This window comes from Rhea pennata, chromosome 1, assembly GCF_028389875.1.
Source record: "Rhea pennata isolate bPtePen1 chromosome 1, bPtePen1.pri, whole genome shotgun sequence".
NCBI classification, from domain to species: domain Eukaryota; kingdom Metazoa; phylum Chordata; class Aves; order Rheiformes; family Rheidae; genus Rhea; species Rhea pennata.
The window spans coordinates 26,649,973-26,667,252 of record NC_084663.1 but is presented as its reverse complement, the minus strand read 5'-3'; positions in this window follow the sequence as shown (position 1 = coordinate 26,667,252).

Genomic DNA, 17,280 nt, shown 5'->3' with positions numbered 1-17,280 from the left:
AGGCCCCCGTCTCAACACACTCCTGCTTGCAGCCTCCACTGGGGAAAAGGACACAGTCCGCCTTCTGGCCCTTGGCTGGGCTGCCGGGGCAGGCTGAAGGAGCAGCCGGCAAGCCAAACGAAGGCAGCGGAGGAGAGCTCTCCCTTGCTCCAACGGCCTCTCTTCCCACAGCCCTGCACGTACCTGATTCTAGGCCAGATCAAGGTGAGAGAGGGCGAGGGAGGGAGGGAGAAGGGCTAACCGCCTGCCCAGACTAAGCCTTCAAAACCACAACTTTCATTGTGCGTTCTGGTTAGGGCTGAGCAACGCCAGTCCTGGGACAAAACACAGCTGTTCCCCTACAATGCAGCAACAGGCCAGACTCCCACCAGCTTTGCCCCTCCGGCACCAAGACGGCAGGTACTGTTCTGGAAGAGACAAGCGGCGGGAGTAAGAGGGTACAGTCATATGGGCAGGGCCGCCTAGGGCAGGAAGGGGAATGGAAGAAAACAAACACACGTACTGGATTACAACATTTAGTAAATACAAAGCTGGGACAGAACACGTTCAGTTCAACACAGCATGTTGTTATGGACACACCACGCCATTAAGAGGTACAAGGCACATTTCCTCAGGCTTCCTTCGTCTCATCTGTCCACACTCAGCCTTCTGCAAAGGTGAATTCCTGTGCGCCAGCATCTTCCAGTCAGCTGATGACGACTGCTGCAGGCGTGAAATGACAAAGGCAGCTGTTCCCGAGCGGCGGCTCCCCAGCATCTTTTGTCAAATCAGATCACATCCTTTTGGGTCAAAACATCGCAGTGCTCATGGGTTGCCCTCGAAAGCGGCTCCTGCTCTACGTTCTCGGAAGAGCCTTCAGAAGATGCCCAGGCAGCACCTCCCACCGATGCAGTTTTCACTTCAGCCACTGCTGAGGAGGCCAGGTGGGGCAGGGGGAAGAAAATGCCCTCGTTAGTGTTACAGGAGGAAAAGGCAACAAGTCCCCAAACCAAACAAACCAGATCAGCCCCAGCAGACAGGCACCTCCATTCACAACGCAAGCGGATTCCAGGCACCAGACTTGCGTCCGTCCAAGCAAAAGCAAAGACCTATAAAGCAGCAGCCGGCCACTCGCTAGGAGCTTAAGGAGCTCTGGAACAGAAGGAATTGCTCTCAGGGGCTACCCGCTTGGAAACAGGCCCAGGCACTGCAAAGCCGTGACTCTGCGGGAACGATTTTCATGAAGAGCTGGCATTACACAGGGCTCTGCGGGTCTGTGGGTACGCGCCCGTACCTTGTTCTTCCCTCTCCCTCTTGTGTAAGGCAGCTGCATTATATTCCGTACCACTATTATTCGGATAAGCAGGAAGTTTGCACATCAAGCGCCTTGTTGGAAAGCTACTAGAAAACAACTGTGCTTAGCACAGCAGCTTGACAGCTTTCAAGTGGTTGTGTTCAAAAGCTAGGGACCGTCATCTTCCTTCATTACACTGCTAGCGTATCCCCACAAAGTACCTTGCTCGAGCTCTTCAGCGATAGCTTTGACCACTCCCGCCGCACCTGGAAGCATAGACAGGATTCCCTCAAGACCTCACAGTTACCCGCTTGCAGGACTAGCTTCTACAGCCTTTGGAAACCCAGCTGTAACGTGGAATAACAACTGGAAACACCATCCCCCACACTGAGAAATACTTTGTCCACCACAACGCAGCATTCTCATTACTGCGTGGCATTAACTGCAGCACAAAGCAGCCTGCAGTTCAGCCGTTTTCTCACATTCTGCTTTTTAAAGAGGACAGCAAAAAGCACAAAGACTTCACAGCAGCGGAGGCCTAGAGGGCTATCCACAAGGGCACAAGCAGCACGGTTACACCGTTACATAAGGCTTGTGAGGGTTCATCACGATGCAGGCCGAGACCCCTAGAAGCGACTGTCCAAACCGAGAGCGTACAGCTTCCGGGCTTAGGCAAAGAGCAAACAGCGCAAGCTGAACCCCTGTGGGCATCACCACTAATTCTGGCACACACACAGGCTCACCCACCAACACACCCACCCAGAGAAGAACCAAAACGCTGCCGAATTTAATTTAACGGCTCTTTTTCAGCCAGCACTGCTGGCTTACTATTTAGCCACCGGGCTGGCCCAAGGACGGTCATCTGGATCACCCTGTGAGACTCCACAAGACAACGCTCACAGCTTAGCAACTCAACTCGACAACATTACCGGCACGGGTACAGGCACAGGTACAGTACCCAGGCACGTCACTGAAACAGGATCCTTGCTATGCGTGGGGCACCACAGCACCCATTTAGAATCAGAGGTGCCCGTACACTTCTCACGGATAGAACAGACGGAAGAGGCGACCTTGCCCAGGCCTCCACTCAGTGCAAAGGGGGCAACGGATCACTGAAGATGCACTTACAGTGCCTTACCTCAGCCATATGAGCTTCCACTCGCTCTTCCACAGAGGAAGCATTGCCCACTGGGTTCATCAGCAGAGAGTGGCTTCTGCAGCGCTCATGAGCAGGTGCGGCAACGGCTTCCACAAACCTCTCACTAGCTCTGGCTCGATGCAGGCGTTTTGTGAGGGCCAGTTCCCATTCTAAATCGCTAACTCTCCGCTGCAGTCGGCCTACCGTGGAAGCTTCAGTAGCGGCTCTGATCTGATCCACTCGCTCCTGGGTGGCTGCCTGTGTCTGAAGCAGATCACGCAATTTCAACCCCCAGGAAAGAAAAAGAGAACGCCCACCCCTAGTCAGCTTCACACACCCAATTTCAAGAGCACAACCTTACTCAGCGAGGCAACAGTGCCTCCTCACTGCCCTCAACAATCAGGGCTCAAACTCTAAGGCACCAACTTTTAGAGTTTTCAATCAAAGCTCGGACTAAGCAACCTCTGTCTCGGCAAGACACTACTCTCCTTGCAATTCTTCTCTTGGTGCTGTTACCTGATTCCCCAGTGACCCGTGTGTGCAAAGAAGAGTATTCATAGACTCTCAGGGGGGGTTCAGGAGAACCATTCAACAAGCTCACAGCCTTCAACAGCCTCCTGAAGACAGAAGGAGCCCTTGACTCCACAGCCCTGACCGGCAGAAGCAGGAAGTACTGAGAAATGACCACAGTAAGGAAGAGAGGAATGACAAGGCACAGATGCACTGCACATACTAGAGGGAAGGAAGCTTACGCGCAGAAAGAGATTGACTTCCTCCAGTTTTTGCCTTAGCTCTTGCTCTGCTCTTTCTTCAATCTCCCTTCTATAGTCTTCACTGTGCCTGGGATCCATCTTCTTGGCCTCTAAATGACGCCTGAGGGCAACCACCTCCTCTTCCAGCAGCCGCTTGCTCTTCCGCAGACTTTCGCGGCTCCCATGCATCCAGGCCAACTCTTCTCGCAAACCTTCATTTGCTTTCTCTAGCTGCCTCGATCTTCTCCGCTCTCTCGCCAGCCAGTTGGAAAGTTCGTGGACCTGTACACAGTGGAAGGACAGGCTCACTTAACCAGAGGCATGTTACATGCCTGCCACACACGCAGGACAGAACCCACAAGAAACACATCCTCTTCTGCCCATGACACTGAATGCCCATGACAGCTGTGCTCCAGAGAGTAGCTTTTCAAGCAGTGCAGGAAGAAGGCATTTTCTCTTCTAGATCCAGGGGGCTGTTTCTTTTCAGAAACTCTTAGCAAGCACCAGGACTTCAGGAGGCCCCAATGGGCAACTCAAACTCTGTCTTCCTTCTTCTCCTTTCTTCTCCTCTCCGCAGAAATTCACCTTTTCCACACCAGCACCCTGGTATTGCAACATCTCTTCACTTACCAAAGGATTAGGCAGAGGTTTTCAGGGAACATATGGAAAAGCCATTTGTTTCAAGACACAGCCACCAGGTAATTAACAACACCAGACAAAATTGGGGAAAAAAAATCCTACAGGTTTCCAAAAAAAAAAATAACCAAAAAAAAAAAAGACAAACAGATCAAAGCTCACCTTTGCTCTTAATCTACCAACTTCATCGCCCTTTCCAGAACATGCGCCCTCTGTTTTGCTCTGGAAATCCAACTGGGACTCACTCTCTCGCCTCTCATACGCCCTCAGTTTCTTCATAGCTGTTTCCAGGAGCCTCTTGGACCTGCAGCAATTTGTAAAGTAAGTCAGCAAGTAAAATGGGAAGCCCAAGGACAGTCAGCCTCTGCCTGAAAACACAGGTACAGAGCTTCTTCCTGCCCTGCAACCCTCCCTTCCCACAACAACTGCAGGGCAGCCTGCACTTCCACCTACCTAAGGCCATACGCTTACGTACAAAGCCACCTGCAAGATCTAAAGCAAGGCTTGAAGTTGCTTACACTCCTGTGCTCAAAGTCACAGGCTCAGGTAAAGCTTGAACCCAGCCTAGCCGCTACGTCTTGCAAGTACGGAAATCCTGCACCTACCTGTTGCACTCTTTCTGCAATTCGATGTTTCTTTGCATTTCTTCCTCCAGGCGGGCTTCTGCTGGTTGTTCCCACTCTGCCAGCTTCTTCACGGACTTTCCGTTGCTCTCACACTTCCCAAGCAGAAAGGAGAAATGGCACACGCGACTCAGTAACGGCCTCTATACGCACTCGCTGCAGGCAGCGTTCCTCACAAAGCTGCTACAGGACGTCTCCCTCTGCTAGCCAAGGGATGGCCGCGGAACTCCAGGGCACAGAATTCCCACGTAAAGGGCAGCGCCTCAGCCTTCCCACCACACAGGCCAATTCCGAGGGACAGAAAGAGTTGCCCGTCAGCCCTCCTCCCGCTCCCCTCCTCCCCCTCAAAAGTGAACGCCACTCGCTATGAGGGGCTCGCGGGGGGGAAAACACACTGGAAGAAGAAATTCACAGCAACCGTTGATGTACCTGCTGATTTTGGTCTTCCCCCAAAGGCACCCGTCTTGTCCCTAAGCCAGGCATCAGGTCCTCCAGGCCATTATGAACCTACGGAAGCATTAAAAGAAGTCAAAAAGCCATACGGACTCCTTCCAGGCAGAAGCTGACACCTCACTCAAGGGGTATGACCAAAAAGAAATGCCACAGACCTTTCTCCATCTCCCTACTCCTTTACTAATCTAACCCCAGTTCCAGTCATCCAGCAGTTCCCCTTCACTGAGGGCTTGTCTCTACCCACCTAGCCCCAGCACACCAGAATAAAGCTGCCCACGGATGGAGCAGGACAATATTACTTGCACCTTGGCTTCTTTGGAGTTCTTTGAGTCACTCCACGGACTTACACCTCTGAGCCGAGGAATCCATCGGCACTACACAGGCAAGGGGCTCAGAGGCCGGGAATGGAATTCTTGTCACAGCCTGAGCTCGCCAGTTAGGAGGGCTCGGCGACAAAGCGCTCGGCACCAAGGCAATGCCACAAGCTAACTTGCAGAGTGCCTTGAAGGCAGGAACGTCTGAAGTGCTGCTGCCTGATGCCTTACGCACCACGACGGGGATAAAGCAGCAAACATTTAAACCAGCACACGAGTGTCAAACCCGGACCTCAGCCAGTGTTAAGGAAGACTCAGCAGAGTACCCCGTGAAAACTCTCAAAACCAGGAAGCCGGGCAGTGCACCAACAGCAGCCGATCCTCGGTGGGCTGCAGCAAATGCTTTCTTTCCCCCGGCCTCCCCAGGAAAATCCCTTCTGAACATCCCCCCACATACACACACACACACACACACACACACACACACACACACACATAACTAGGCTCAGTAGCTCATCAAAAAGGAAGGCCATGACCAGCTTACAGAGGCTGAGCTGTGCAGCTCTTCCTGAAGAGCTTCCAGGCGAGCAGTCTGTTCCTGGGCTCTGCCTTCCAGGCTGGCCTTTGCCTGTTCAAGCCTTGACAAGAAACACAGGTCTCGTTAACGGGAGCCCACAAGAGCACAAACACTGACACAACAGCGTGAAATAACGTAAGCTAAAGCAAAAGCCTCTCTCAAAATCACATACTGACTGGCTGCCATGCAGCAAGGTGATCCTGCTGCTTTTGCACCATCCCAGAAAGCTTCACTGCGACAGCTCCTTACCGTGCCACTCGCTCTTCCACGTCCTTCCGGCTAATGGCTCCCGAGGAGCCCGAGGAGGCTTCCGGAAGGTCTTGCAGTTGCCGGCAAGAAGCCATCGCTTCCCTTTGCTCGTCTTCCAGGGCCCTCTTCAAATCCTGAGCACAACGCTCGGACTGAACGCGCTGTTCTTCCAACTCCTGCAGCTGTAAAACCCCAACCAGGACCCACGGTAGGCAGCTTGTTCTCATACAGACAAGTCGACTCCTTCGACTCCCGAGTCGACGCTCCAAAACCCTGGTGCTTCATCCTCTTGCATACTGGCCTCTCCCATCCCCAGCTCAACTTCCTACAAGCGGCCCTAAACACTGCTGCAGCACCAGCCCTACTCTTTCAATGACCCGTGACGCTCCTGGCCTCCAGCCGGTCGCCCCTCCCAGGGGAAGCATTACTCGCAACGTTCACCCTTCTCCTGCAGCGACTTCCCAGCTCCATAATAACGGCCGTGAGCACAGCAGTCTGAACAGCAAAATGCACAACACACTCCGGGCATCTCTAGCTCACCCACTGTCACCTTCAAGTCAGCCTCAAAGCTCAGGCGGCTTGTGACAGGCAACCAACAGCTTTCTTCAGACCTACCCACCAGAGGGCTGCTCCCCACACACTGCTTCGCCCCTCACGCTTGAAACAGGCTCCTTCAAGAGCCCGTTGTGTTTGCCACCGCCTTCATGCCTTACCACAGCCTAGAATGACTGACTTCCTCAGACTCCCCAGGCGCTTGGTCACAGAATACTGCTGGGCCCCTTTTCATCGGTTACAGGGAAAAACAACATTCTCCTCACAGCCATTAATATAGTTACAGCCTTTGCCTACCTTGCCTTTAACCCTGACCAGCTCCTTCTGCAGCCGCAGTTTGTCTTCTTCCAGGTCCCTGAGATAACGCGTGGCAACCGCCAGCAAAGCTTCTGACGTCGACCGCTTTTCAAGGGCGTCGGTAACCTCCTGCTGCACCTGTCCGGCCATACCCTGATGAAACGGTTACACGCGCATGAAGAAAAGGGTACGAACACGGACTATGCTTTTACTTTCACCAATCAGATTACGTAAATACGTCAGTCTTCAGAGTGAACTCAAAGATGAGCAGTTTTGCCCACCACCAGTGTGCATCTGCACAGCTGCTCACTGCTATCCATCCTGGCCCACTGAGGGCAGCTGAACTATCGCTGTCTCTTAAGGAGGGTCGTGGTTTCCTAATACTTCATTTAGTATTGGGACTTTAGTTCCTTGTTTCTCTCCTCCATCAGCTAAGCTTGCTTTTCAGTGTCAGCTCTGAGTTTATTGAAAATAGCTTCAGATGTGCCCTGACACCCCTCACTACCTTTCCTTTGATGATCCTCTTGTTCTGCCTATCTCCTAGCTGCTGACAGAGGAAAAGGTTTTCACTGTGGAGCAGAGCCAGTCGTTCCTGCAGAGGTTCTTGCCTTATCGTATACTTGCTTACCTGATCTTTCTCAGGCTGGCGAGCACGGTCACATTCCTTCGCCCGACTTTGCGCTGGACTTGAGTCTTTCGGCACCACTTCTGAAAGCAATGTTCTTTCTCTAAGCCTCCCTTTCAGTTGGTGAAGTTCACTTTCTAGACTACTAGCCTTGCTCTCAGCTTTGCTCAGCTGCTGAGACAAGCTCTCGCTAGCGTCTCGTGCATCACAGAGGTCACGACGGAGCTTGTCCTGCAAACGAAGCCACTCGTCACGCTCTCTCTGAAACGTTTGCTCAACATTGCTTTTCGATGCCTCATGACGTTCAAGTTCCTCAAGAGCAGAGCTCAGGCGGGAGCGCAGCAATTCCACCTCTGCCTCCAGTTGATCTTTGCTTTCTTTTGCCTGCTCCAGTTTGCCAGTCAGCACTGCCGATTCCGTCTTTACTGAGTTCAGCTGCCCGTTGTACCGACGAACGGTTCGTGTTAAAGCCTCCTCGTTCAGCTTAAGTTCCTTTCGAAGATCTTCATTCTTTTCTTTCAAGGTCCCATTTGACCCTAAATGTTTTGCTTCTTCCTCCTGGCTCCTGCGCCTTTCTTGATCAGCCTCGAGTCTTAGTACGGCAATCTCATCTCGTACTAATCGATGCTTGTACAACAGCTCCTTTTCTCTCGCATTGCTGCCCGACACCTACGTGATAAAGAATACAAATAAATAGAGAGTGGGGAAATGAACCCACAAGAACGCTTGAGCAGCAAACTGCTTTTTAACATTTGCAATACTGAAGCAGGACTCAGACAGCAGCTTAGGTATTACCACAAATATCATTCTCATCCCTGAGCCTATGCACCCCTACAAGCAATGCACACACTGGAAGCAGAACATGCCCTCAAAACCCTAGTGAATGCCCCAAGTCTAAAATGTCTTTTCTCCCCCCGCTAAATCCGGCAACCCAACAATAAACTTAATTTAAAAAGCTTAACAAAATACTTTTTGCCTTCTTTTTAAAAGTGACAGTGCTAGGTTGCATATGCATGGTATATTGTCTATTACAGGCCTTCAAAATATTTCTTTAAAGGTAAATGTAGGTGTGCTATGAAGTCTGGGAAAACAGGCCTAGCAAAGGTATTTTGCTTCTCTGACATTTAGCTGAACTGCACTAAACATGAATGCTGCTTCTCAAACGCCTCCTTCACACTGTAGCCTTCTGTATCACGACAGGTTAGCTATACAACCACAACCTACCACCCCGGGGGTGTAGTACTCTGATTAATTTCCTTCCTTGTTTATTATATATGCAACCTTCTTGTGCATATATAATCTTGTGCTCTCTGGGTACTGTAGCATAGCACAAATAATGCTTTCAAGCACTGGATCTGCACAATGCCTTCCGTTAACTCTTTTCAGGATTTCTTTAAGGAGCATTCTTATGATCCTTTCTCCTCCTCCTCCTCCTCCAATTATTTTAATTCCTAGAGAGAACTTCATTCACTGGCGATACTCCTTCATACCATTTCCAGTGGTTGAGGTGGAAAAGACACTCCCCCCCCCAATGCACGTTTTCCTTTCCTTTTCTTTTCAAGTAATTTTGATGAGGATATAAAGAAAAGCACGCAACAGGATCAGATGATGCTCTGCAACTAAAACTTTCAGACATACTGCACAACAACTACTTTCCCGGTCAATCTCAGGATACCTAGGTACCTGAGCACTGCTAGAAACCTTAAAATTCAGGATAGCAGGTCTACACAATGGAAAAAAAAAACAGCAGACAGCTTAACAAATTGGGGAAAGAGTGTCTTCCTTTGTGTTGGTTTCCTACTTGCACTTGCGCTTCAGCTACATACAAGACTGATGCGGTCTTGTATGCTGGTCCAGAATTTTTAGAGACAGAAGGAAAAACAAACAAACAAAATGGTATTTCCACAGTCAACTTACTTGACACACCAGAAGTGATCTGGCAAAAAGCACAGAAGTTATTGCCAGGAAGATCTATCACGATTTTAGAACAAATATGGTGAAATCAAAATCACTAGAAATAAAACTGCCTACCTCTGAAACTTTCACTAGAGTTCTTCTTTCTTCTTCTGGGCCCTTCCGTCTCCAAGCAGGGCTGTTCAAAATTCCTTCTCGTAGGGCTCTGGCACTCTTCTCTTGAGGAAGCGCTCTCTGTGTTTCATCACGCTCTTCTTCAGCCTACCATAACATATTTGAACTACTTAAACCTTGAGAAAAATCAGAGCCAGCAACTCTTTCCCCATTTTAGATTTAGTATTCTTTTGAAAAAAAAACTACTTTGAATGGCAATTCGGAAGATTTCTCTTTTCTTTTTTTTTTTTTTTTTCTCTTTTTTTTTTTTTTTTCTGAACTGGTGTCAGTTTCTGTGGTGGGGGCCAACAGGAACTGCCAGCCCCCTTAGAGCCCTCCAAACACATCCATAGATTAACACCTGGACAATACTAACGCTCTTCTATTTCAACACCAGCTTATGGACTACGTTCCTCTTTTCACTCTCTACATCAGTCTACAGAGCGATTTTTCAGTTTGCCTGCACATTATTTCCCTGTCCATCAAAGCCAGGGCTTCCTACTCCCAACCCATGGCTTTCATCTTTCGTGCGGGTCTTTCATTTCACAGATGTAAAGAAACGATTTCTGCAATACATCTGAAGCACATTTGGAATCTGCTACTCTCTGTGGTCTTCCTCCCGCGCTCATTTGGGAAGCACAGCTTGCTTTACGCTAACACCTTCATACGTCTTTAACACAGTCACCTGTCCGTCACCCTCAAAGTCTGTCTTTGTGGCAGCAGCCTCGTGTCCTTCACGCTTCCCTCCCTCCTTTGCAGACACCTGCGTGAGCGAGAACACAAACGAGCAGAGAGTGGGGCAAGGTATCTCCAGGAACCTTCCGCATCAACCTCCATTTTAACTGGTGGCATACCCAGCCAGCACTTGCATCGTCGCTTAAGCATTACCTGCAGTTTCACGGCTGCTTCTGCACTCAGGCAGGATGTCAAGGAATGCAGGCTCTGCAAGCACAACAGCCCTTTCAGAACCCAAAACACTGCTCGGAGCCTACCCCGACTGACTTTTTTTTGTCCTGGTGATTACTTGGCTGCACGGTGCCAAAAACACTCCTTTCTTTGCATACCGGGGCAAAGAAGCGGCAGCCCTTCCAGCCACTTGCAGAACCAGAATCTTCACTCTTTCAACCTTACACTAGAAATCACACTCAAAGGCCAGTTGCCGTCACCCCTGCGACATTAGCACACCCGAGCTAGTCACAGGGCTCACTGAACAGCTTGCACAGAGCAGAAGCTGCTCAAGTTCACAGGAACAAACGGATGGCGGAAGCAGCCCAAGAGGGAAGTGAGCCTCATCACTGCTCGGGCCCATGTCCAAAGCGAGATCCCGAGCGATTCCCCCCACTGGGACCCCACTGCGCCCCTCACTGAAAGCACCTCCGAATCCCAGGGAGAGTCGCTCTCTTCCTCCTGCTCCACTCCTGCTGCCGATGTAACACCTACAAAGGAAGCAAGAAAAGACGCACCGTGAGTCCTCCTTTCATTCTGCTGCTCTCCTGCTTCAACCAAGCCTTGCACCAGAATGCTTGAACTGGCAATAGTTCAGCTACAGAGGCAAAACATACAACTGTCATGCAAGGGCATCTCCACTCCCAGCTGCACCACCCTGTTCGCACCACTCCCTCTGCCCTTCTCTGCAGCAGAGGATGACAAGCCCAGCATGACCCCTCTCACGGCTACAATGAACAGCCCCCAACAGGTGGCCACGGAGCAGCCAAACGAGGCTCTGGCATGTCAGAGTCCGGCAGCAGCCACCTTGGGGACAGCTCCCCTCCTAAACAGGGCACCACACTCGGGCACTCACTATCACTTTGCACATCAGTAGAGGAGGAACCCTCAAAGCATGAGCCAAAACATCCTCACACACACAGGAACGCACCAGGACACAAGACTCCTTGCCTAGCACTACCACAAAACATCGCCCTCACTTGATGGTCCCTTCCCCCCTGGCACTTGCTGGCAAGGCAACAATTGGGTGCTGGCCCATCTCACAAGCAGGTCACCATTTCCCTTTGCTGACTCCGCACAACGAGCAGAGAAACAAGGGCGATCAATGTTTATTAACTCACCTCTCACATCAGCAGGGGCTGCTGCAGTATGGGCCACTTCAGGACCACCACTAGCCACTACTCCATCCCTTTCAGGGGATGCTTCCTAAATGAGGCCAGACAAAAGAGTTGGAGAGGACAGAAACAAGCATCCCCGGCACAGGCAGTCAACACCTGCCAAAATACTTCTCTTCTCTCCACCTGCACACGGAACTCTTCTGACTTCTCTTCTGTGAGGCAGAACCTTAGTCAGACCTCCTCCTCCTCCTACCTCACTTTCACTCTTCACACCACAAGCACATCTTACTGTCCTGCAGGACCTCTTCACACGCAGCATCTGCAACACTCTCGCAAAGGTCACTGAGAAAGACGGAACCAGGTTACAAACCAAACACGCCTCCACCTCCTGCAGTACAGGCTGGGTTCCAGCATCACTCTCGGAGTCCTCATCACTGCACAGTCCCAAGGCCACACACCGCAACTGGAAAACAAAAACAATCAAAAAGAAAATAAAGAGGCGAAACAGGTAGCACAAGATCACCTGCAAGCCTGGAATGCCATCCTCATCTCACCTGGCTGGGGGGAAAAGAGACCTGCTTGAGCAAACCCCAGCCCCCTCCCACAAAGCACACCCGAGGAACCTGACCAGGAAGAAGGGAGAGCCAGGGGACAAAGCATTTCAGCCGATTTTGAACAATAAATGCCCTTTTGCCACATCAGTCAGGATTCTATCACCAAAGCTACCGGAAACAAAGAGCAACGTCTGCAGCACAAAAGAAGACGTAATCTAGGAGCTGAGCCACTTTGATGGTCTAGAAATGTGACTCCCAGGAAGCAAACCATGTGGTCTTTTATCTAGTCTCCTACTCTCTTTCGCGCCCAAGCACAAGACTGCTGCATGCTCTGCCGTACCTACAAGTCTTTGAGGACACAGCGCAGAGCAGCAGAGAGGGTGGCACACAGGAGTAAAATGTCTTTTCTCCCCCCGCTAAATCCGGCAACCCAACAATAAACTTAATTTAAAAAGCTTAACAAAATACTTTTTGCCTTCTTTTTAAAACTGACAGTGCTAGGTTGCATATGCATGGTATATTGTCTATTACAGGCCTTCAAAATATTTCTTTAAAGGTAAATGTAGGTGTGCTATGAAGTCTGGGAAAACAGGCCTAGCAAAGGTATTTTGCTTCTCTGACATTTAGCTGAACTGCACTAAACATGAATGCTGCTTCTCAAACGCCTCCTTCACACTGTAGCCTTCTGTATCACGACAGGTTAGCTATACAACCACAACCTACCACCCCGGGGGTGTAGTACTCTGATTAATTTCCTTCCTTGTTTATTATATATGCAACCTTCTTCCACATTAGCACAGGCATCTTGTGCTCTCTGGGTACTGTAGCATAGCACAAATAATGCTTTCAAGCACTGGATCTGCACAATGCCTTCCGTTAACTCTTTTCAGGATTTCTTTAAGGAGCATTCTTATGATCCTTTCTCCTCCTCCTCCTCCTCCAATTATTTTAATTCCTAGAGAGAACTTCATTCACTGGCGATACTCCTTCATACCATTTCCAGTGGTTGAGGTGGAAAAGACACTCCCCTCCCCAATGCACGTTTTCCTTTCCTTTTCTTTTCAAGTAATTTTGATGAGGATATAAAGAAAAGCACGCAACAGGATCAGATGATGCTCTGCAACTAAAACTTTCAGACATACTGCACAACAACTACTTTCCCGGTCAATCTCAGGATACCTAGGTACCTGAGCACTGCTAGAAACCTTAAAATTCAGGATAGCAGGTCTACACAATGGAAAAAAAAACAGCAGACAGCTTAACAAATTGGGGAAAGAGTGTCTTCCTTTGTGTTGGTTTCCTACTTGCACTTGCGCTTCAGCTACATACAAGACTGATGCGGTCTTGTATGCTGGTCCAGAATTTTTAGAGACAGAAGGAAAAACAAACAAACAAAATGGTATTTCCACAGTCAACTTACTTGACACACCAGAAGTGATCTGGCAAAAAGCACAGAAGTTATTGCCAGGAAGATCTATCACGATTTTAGAACAAATATGGTGAAATCAAAATCACTAGAAATAAAACTGCCTACCTCTGAAACTTTCACTAGAGTTCTTCTTTCTTCTTCTGGGCCCTTCCGTCTCCAAGCAGGGCTGTTCAAAATTCCTTCTCGTAGGGCTCTGGCACTCTTCTCTTGAGGAAGCGCTCTCTGTGTTTCATCACGCTCTTCTTCAGCCTACCATAACATATTTGAACTACTTAAACCTTGAGAAAAATCAGAGCCAGCAACTCTTTCCCCATTTTAGATTTAGTATTCTTTTGAAAAAAAACTACTTTGAATGGCAGTTCGGAAGATTTCTCTTTTCTTTTTTTTTTTTTTTCTCTTTTTTTTTTTTTTTCTGAACTGGTGTCAGTTTCTGTGGTGGGGGCCAACAGGAACTGCCAGCCCCCTTAGAGCCCTCCAAACACATCCATAGATTAACACCTGGACAATACTAACGCTCTTCTATTTCAACACCAGCTTATGGACTACGTTCCTCTTTTCACTCTCTACATCAGTCTACAGAGCGATTTTTCAGTTTGCCTGCACATTATTTCCCTGTCCATCAAAGCCAGGGCTTCCTACTCCCATCCCATGGCTTTCATCTTTCGTGCGGGTCTTCCATTTCACAGATGTAAAGAAACGATTTCTGCAATACATCTGAAGCACATTTGGAATCTGCTACTCTCCGTGGTCTTCCTCCCGCGCTCATTTGGGAAGCACAGCTTGCTTTACGCTAACACCTTCATACGTCTTTAACACAGTCACCTGTCCGTCACCCTCAAAGTCTGTCTTTGTGGCAGCAGCCTCGTGTCCTTCACGCTTCCCTCCCTCCTTTGCAGACACCTGCGTGAGCGAGAACACAAACGAGCAGAGAGTGGGGCAAGGTATCTCCAGGAACCTTCCGCATCAACCTCCATTTTAACTGGTGGCATACCCAGCCAGCACTTGCATCGTCGCTTAAGCATTACCTGCAGTTTCACGGCTGCTTCTGCACTCAGGCAGGATGTCAAGGAATGCAGGCTCTGCAAGCACAACAGCCCTTTCAGAACCCAAAACACTGCTCGGAGCCTACCCCGACTGACTTTTTTTTGTCCTGGTGATTACTTGGCTGCACGGTGCCAAAAACACTCCTTTCTTTGCATACCGGGGCAAAGAAGCGGCAGCCCTTCCAGCCACTTGCAGAACCAGAATCTTCACTCTTTCAACCTTACACTAGAAATCACACTCAAAGGCCAGTTGCCGTCACCCCTGCGACATTAGCGCACCCGAGCTAGTCACAGGGCTCACTGAACAGCTTGCACAGAGCAGAAGCTGCTCAAGTTCACAGGAACAAACGGATGGCGGAAGCAGCCCAAGAGGGAAGTGAGCCTCATCACTGCTCGGGCCCACGTCCAAAGCGAGATCCCGAGTGATTCCCCCCACTGGGACCCCACTGCGCCCCTCACTGAAAGCACCTCCGAATCCCAGGGAGAGTCGCTCTCTTCCTCCTGCTCCACTCCTGCTGCCGATGTAACACCTACAAAGGAAGCAAGAAAAGACGCACCGTGAGTCCTCCTTTCATTCTGCTGCTCTCCTGCTTCAACCAAGCCTTGCACCAGAATGCTTGAACTGGCAATAGTTCAGCTACAGAGGCAAAACATACAACTGTCATGCAAGGGCATCTCCACTCCCAGCTGCACCACCCTGTTCGCACCACTCCCTCTGCCCTTCTCTGCAGCAGAGGATGACAAGCCCAGCATGACCCCTCTCACGGCTACAATGAACAGCCCCCAACAGGTGGCCACGGAGCAGCCAAACGAGGCTCTGGCATGTCAGAGTCCGGCAGCAGCCACCTTGGGGACAGCTCCCCTCCTAAACAGGGCACCACACTCTGGCACTCACTATCACTTTGCACATCAGGAGAGGAGGAACCCTCAAAGCATGAGCCAAAACATCCTCACACGCACAGGAACGCACCAGGACACAACACTCCTTGCCTAGCACTACCACAAAACATCGCCCTCACTTGATGGTCCCTTCCCCCCTGGCACTTGCTGGCAAGGCAACAATTGGGTGCTGGCCCATCTCACAAGCAGGTCACCATTTCCCTTTGCTGACTCTGCACAACGAGCAGAGAAACAAGGGCGATCAATGTTTATTAACTCACCTCTCACATCAGCAGGGGCTGCTGCAGTATGGGCCACTTCAGGACCACCACTAGCCACTACTCCATCCCTTTCAGGGGATGCTTCCTAAATGAGGCCAGACAAAAGAGTTGGAGAGGACAGAAACAAGCATCCCCGGCACAGGCAGTCAACACCTGCCAAAATACTTCTCTTCTCTCCACCCGCACACGGAACTCTTCTGACTTCTCTTCTGTGAGGCAGAACCTTAGTCAGACCTCCTCCTCCTCCTACCTCACTTTCACTCTTCACACCACAAGCACATCTTACTGTCCTGCAGGACCTCTTCACACGCAGCATCTGCAACACTCTCGTAAAGGTCACTGAGAAAGACGGAACCAGGTTACAAACCAAACACGCCTCCACCTCCTGCAGTACAGGCTGGGTTCCAGCATCACTCTCGGAGTCCTCATCACTGCACAGTCCCAAGGCCACACACCGCAACTGGAAAACAAAAACAATCAAAAAGAAAATAAAGAGGCGAAACAGGTAGCACAAGATCACCTGCAAGCCTGGAATGCCATCCTCATCTCACCTGGCTGGGGGGAAAAGAGACCTGCTTGAGCAAACCCCAGCCCCCTCCCACAAAGCACACCCGAGGAACCTGACCAGGAAGAAGGGAGAGCCAGGGGACAAAGCATTTCAGCCGATTTTGAACAATAAATGCCCTTTTGCCACATCAGTCAGGATTCTATCACCAAAGCTACCGGAAACAAAGAGCAACGTCTGCAGCACAAAAGAAGACGTAATCTAGGAGCTGAGCCACTTTGATGGTCTAGAAATGTGACTCCCAGGAAGCAAACCATGTGGTCTTTTATCTAGTCTCCTACTCTCTTTCGCGCCCAAGCACAAGACTGCTGCATGCTCTGCTGTACCTACAAGTCTTTGAGGACACAGCGCAGAGCAGCAGAGAGGGCGGCACACAGGAGACCGCTTTGCAGGAGAAAATCACCTGCCTGCAAACACCGTTTTGCCCCAGTCCAGACAGGTCTCCCCTGAAAATCAGTCCTTCCACGGGAAACTCTGCCTCTGGAGGCACTTTACCTTGGCAGCTAAACTGCGTTTTGCTTTCTCAGAAGCAGGACAGCTGTCATCGCTCTCCTCTTCCTGCCACACTGGAGGGAAACATTCGTGCGAGACAGCATGAACAAAAGCATGCCCCAAACCACCAGTTCTTCTCACCATTCGGAATCCTCTCCTCCCTCCCCCAAAATAAGGAACTACATAAAATCAACGCTCTCCTTCTATAGCCTTCCAACCAAACAACTAGCATGGCACTAGAATGTGAGGAGCAATTTCTTCACCGTGAGAGTGACAGAGCACTGGAACAGCTTGCCCAGAGAGGTTGTGCAGTCTCCTTCTCTGGAGATACTCAAAACCCGTCTGGACGCAATCCTGTGCAGCATGTTCCAGGTGACCCTGCTTGAGTTGCACTAGGTGATCTCCAGAGGTCCCTTCC